The sequence below is a fragment of the Homarus americanus genome, unplaced genomic scaffold, assembly GCF_018991925.1.
Source record: "Homarus americanus isolate GMGI-L3 unplaced genomic scaffold, GMGI_Hamer_2.0 scaffold38561, whole genome shotgun sequence".
Taxonomy (NCBI): domain Eukaryota; kingdom Metazoa; phylum Arthropoda; class Malacostraca; order Decapoda; family Nephropidae; genus Homarus; species Homarus americanus.
In genome coordinates, this window is record NW_024729978.1 from 5,223 (window position 1) to 10,568 (window position 5,346).

Here is a 5,346-nt window from a genome sequence, read left to right on the forward strand (position 1 = left end):
TCGTCTAGCCTCCCCTCGTCTTGTCACGATGGAGACTTGTGCAGAACTGAAGTGAATTGCTTGTAACTGGTGGATTGGTCGGCTGTACATGAACTGATATGACCCGAGACTGCATGGTTTTGCAGCTACTGGAGACGTTAATCCTTCCCTTTGTATCGGCGTTAAGTTAATCCTCGTCGTGTCTGACCTAACACCTGACCCACACCACATGAGCTCACTGGCGTACTTGTTTGAAGTTGTTTCCTTAATCCTCAACAGGTTACAGGTTGTGTGTGTGGCGGGGGGCCTCATAGCAAGGGTGTAGCTCATGACGTGGCCGTGATGATGTGGGTCAGGTGTTAGGTCAGACACGACAAGGATTAACTTGCCGCCGATACAAAGGGATGGATTAACGTCTCCAGTAGCTGCAGATATGGGTGATGAGCAGACCCAAAAGTGCCGCCCCCCAAAAGTGCCGCCCGGGGCGGACCGCCCCCCCCCTAGCTACGCTAGTGTCAGCAGGCAGGTTGCAGGAGAACACCTTCTACTACCTGTCACCCATGTTGTCTGTGGCCATCTGTCTGGGCACACTGCAGCTAATCCTCATCACACACTCGTTTTATATGTGTAGAGCCGTTAGCAAGGCCATGAAGTAAGGGCAAACGATTAATTTAACATATAGCATGAACTGCTCTTCCCCCCCTCCCTCCCTCCCTCCCTCCCTCCCATCCCTCGCCCTGCACACACACACCCACCCTCCAGCCCGCTGACTTCTGCTTGTTGATCCGGTTTCCTTTTTATTATTATTATTAAAGATTTGAAGTGACAATTTGCTTGGAAGTTACCTAGTTTAGCTGTATATCTTATGTAGAGGGTTGAAACAACTATTTTTTTTTTTTAATGCTGTAACAATTAGCTTGAAAGGATTTAGTTTAGTTATAGTTCTTTTGTGATGTAGAGGGTTGAAACAATATTTTTAGTGACAATTTGCTTAGAAATTATTTAGTTAATCTAATATTTTAGGTTGTGTTGAAATGACCTTTTTAATTTACTGTAATTTGAGGCTATGTTAGCTAGTGTCTCTTGTGATGTCCAGTTATTATGTTTACCATACGTTGAAGTTATATTTAAAAAAAAAAAATTTCTTCAGCGCTAAATGGTAAACCATTGACAGCAAGTTAAATAATCCCAACTTTTAATAGATTACAACTTAACCCAATTTAATTATAAACACTGAAAACCACTAGTATTGGGACCTAGTAGGGTTAGAACCTCTTTAGACTTTCTCCTTATCTTAATCAGTTTGGTCAAGAGATGTTACTTTTGTACACACTTATCTGATTTCCAAGGGTTTGTCACATATACATGCAGTGAGTGTTTTCTAGACCACTGCCGTGTCTCCCCCCCTTCACACCCCTTCAACTCTCCCAGCTCTGAAATACCCCTCTCATTCAAATCCCCATCCCCCTCCCCCAGCAAGACAGCATTTGGGCTTCTTTTATCACTCACAGATAGTATTGAACCTGTCCACGACCAGACTGTGTGTTTGGTTATACAATTGTTTAAACCCATTGCTCGTTATGACAAAAACAATAGATGATATTTTTTTATGCTTGGGAGTGAGATGATCCAAAACTTCCTGTCATGTCGGAAAGAACAAGGAAGTTAATGTGTGTTTCTGGTCACTTGCATGTATTGATCTGAAGTGCATGACGATATACCTTATTGCAATTATCTGTGCATGTGTGTGTGTGTGTGCGCGTATATGCGTGTCAATGGTGACCTGTGGTGTAATGGTCAGCATGCTCGCCTCGCAAGCGAGCGGACCCGGGTTCGATCCCCGGGCAGGGTGAAACTATGGGCAAGTTTCTTTACGCCATTTGCCTCTGTCTACCTAGCAGTAATTTGGAACCTGGATGTTAATCAATTTGTGAATCGTATTCTGGGATAATGGTTAGCCAGTACAGTTGGTGAGTTGTCTGGTCTTCTCGGACTGTTCCTTGACACTAGGTCATGCAGCTCGTTAATTCAGGGTGTGGTTGTTGTGTTAGCAACAGGTTCTGCACCTTAAACAAATTCACGCCGAGGTGGCCCTTGGGGCGGCCATCCTCGTTACACGAGGGGCAACCATTATTGTGTATGAGCATAACAGTGCTTATATGTGACTGTGTATCAGGTTGTAGGGTGCGTGAGGAGTGGTGACTGTGCTTTTCGAGTGAATGCTTTGCCTGGTGGTGCTTGCAGTGAGGTCCACACAGACATGCACATCAATACCCTCCCTCACTGGTCACTGGAGGCAGCATGCATGTCCAGCAGCAGGTGTTGCGAGGACTGAACACCTGCTGATCCGTGACAGGTGTTGGGGGGGGGGGACGTCAGCTTGTACACTCCCTCACTCCATCCAGGGACTATTTTAAGGAATTTTTACAAGTGGGTTATATTTAAAAAGTCATACAATACTTACATATATTTATTGTGGTTCATTTGCAACAACATTGTGATCTATACCATCTCGTAAAACTGAAAGACACAGTTTAATGAAGATGTATAAATCATGAGCATTTTATACAATACAGTGACTGCCACACTGAGGAGATGCAGACTAAATGATGCTTTAAATATTATTAATGTATTTAATTATTGGAAGGATCATTAATTAACACTAATTACAGGAATTTTAAAATTATGAACCCAGATCCTTAACCAACAAAGAAAGGAGTTTCCTCCTTAATGTGAAATTTTAACCAAATCTATGTTATGACCTCTTTTGCCGGAACACATGGTAATATGTCTGGCATTTCCATGGTGACAAATGTGACCAAACTAAAACAACCTATCAGGTGAAAATAGCTTACTAAAATGAGGTTATGTGACCAAGATGTTCACGAAGGCATTCTCAATAACCAAACAACACAGAGAGAAGATCTATTTTGTTTTTCTTAAAGTGTATCATAATATTTCCACAACTTTCAATAACTGTTTCTAGAATTCCATGAATTCCCTGGCCTAGAATTCCTAAATAGAATGTCTAGGACTTTCCAGGTGTGAACTGTGTATGTAGAGCACGATGTGTTGAACCTCTTCTGCCGCACAGTTGGTTTGTGGCATGAGACATACACACGACCAGATGCATATTGCATGGTTTTAGCAGAGTGAACCCTTTACAATCAACATCTTCATGAAACCATTTGTTTTATAGGTGAAAAATAGACAGAAGTGTGAGGGAAAGATCAGTGTGATTTTTTTTAGTCTAAATTCACTGCCAAGTTGAAATATAGCATCAAATTTTAATCACAAGACATATTTATAATATTAAGTACATTAGCTGCCCCTCTCTAAGTGCTTACACTATGATTTTTATACAGTATTAAACTTAATATTGACATACTAGAATTATAAAAGAAAAGGTTTAGTTTAGTGGATAAAACTATTTGTGATATAAAGGAGAAAAAGAAGAATGATTCTTTGGCTTAAAAAAGAAAATAAGTTTTTCTGTGTTGTGGTACAGTAGTTGGTTCTGGGGCGTCCAAACTTTGAGTGGTTTTATACGTTAATGGCTCGGTAGGTTAGGGATGTCCATTAGTAATTTCTATAATGTGTATGCACTTTTATAAATGAGCATCTGCTAAATAATTTATCTTATTATTTGCTTGATTGTCTACTGAATAAGTTAGTCTCCTCCTTAAATTTATGTTTATCTTTTAAATAAATTTATCAGTGTGTGTGTGAAGCAAGTTAATCTTCCAATTTAATTTATACTAGTACCTGTCAAAGAAGCGTATTTTCTCCGAGTGTCTAAAACTTTTTCATTGTTGCAGGGTTGCTACGGTAGACTGATGCAGTGGGTGGAGAACCACGTCAACCTGCTCATGGGGATCGGCATAGGTGTGGGCCTCTTTGAACTTCTCTCGATGGTGTTTGCCTTCTGTCTGTGTTCCTCTCTAAATCACAAGATCAAGTGACGCCAGCAACAACACAAGCTCAGCACTGACTAGCAAGGGACATAATAGTGTGCAGTCGACCATCTAGACAGTGTCTGAGAACACTGTAGAACTATGAGAGGACAAAGGAAAAGAACGTGATGTTATGCAAGTTCTGGGAAAGGGGTGAATGAGATCATATCAATGAAAGAAGACAAAGTGTTCGACAATAATCCTGATAGAACTGTTCTTTGTGTGTGTGTTACTGCAGTATATTCATTCTAGCTCTTAAATTACAAAGACAAAAAATATACCAAAGGTTTCATTTTTGAAAAGTTAAGCTGTGAAAATAGAAACATAAAATTTTTAAGGTAATACAGTATATAAAAGTGGATTATATTTTCCTGTGCGTGAGTCAAATTTACACCGGCCTTCCCAGAAACACGACATATCGTCATAGCTTTCATGTCAACCAAGAAGCAGACAGATTCAGGCTTGTTACCGAGGTAGAGCGCCAGAGAATTAAGTCTCTCCCTCACATTTCTTCTTGTCCCAGATTTATCCTCTTCAGATTTTCATTTCCTCAGTCTTTCTTATCCATATATCTAACTTCCTCCTGTATAACCCTATTTTGTAATCCTCTTACCCTGTTATACAATTTTTCCTAGGTCTCATTTCTTGCCTAACAATTTCTCTTTCCATTCTCCGTTACATCCCGTTTTGTTATTTTCCTAATCATTCCTCGGTCCCTATGATTTTTTCCCCCTCAAATGTCTGTATTATTATTATTCCAACAAATAAATGAAAAACCCAATTTTCCGTCATCACTCAGGCGGTAACAGGACCAAGCTTAGTCACTCAACCCTCTGGACCATCAGTTAGCTAGTTCTCTCTCAAAATCATATGCAGTGCTAGAGGCTAAAGAACAACTAATTAATACAATATAAAAATTTTAAGGCTAGTTATATTACCATGATGTTGTATATTCAAAAATGGGCCATCTAGTATTCTTCAAGAGGGTAAAACATGCTGATTTTTTTTACGGATATAAACTGCGTTAAAATTTTTAAGAAATTGTGATTTCTATTCCAAAAGGATAGATAATATTTCAGTGACTAGAGAAAGAAATACAAATCAAGGTGTATGTATACAGAGAAGGGTGAGACCAGGTCCACAATGGTCAGGTATTAGGTAATGACCCTATTAATCTTTAACTAGCACACAACGGTTGGTGGTCAGGTCAGATGGTCAGGTGGCCCGGCCTTCTCACCTGGTCACAAATCTTCTTAATTACAAAATTGTCCAGCTTGTACATGCCGTTACTCAAATTCATGTTGAATGCTTCAGTATGTTTAATAAGACTAGATTCTATGATGTTCCTACTATCAATTGAATTACATGGTAATATTGAGGAGGCATTATCCCAGTCAATGCAATGCTTGTTATC

General features: G+C 39.8%; 1 long non-coding RNA gene and 1 other non-coding gene across 2 annotated transcripts; both read left to right on the top strand.

Moving 5' to 3' along the window:
• The first annotated feature begins 501 nt into the window (after window positions 1–501).
• LOC121866863 lies at window positions 502–4,778 on the top strand. Its single transcript, XR_006089040.1, has 2 exons — window positions 502–631; window positions 3,798–4,778. It is a non-coding gene; the product is annotated as an uncharacterized LOC121866863 (long non-coding RNA).
• Trnaa-cgc lies at window positions 1,759–1,833 on the top strand. The gene has a single exon. It is a non-coding gene; the product is annotated as a tRNA-Ala (tRNA).
• Window positions 4,779–5,346: the final 568 nt, after the last annotated feature.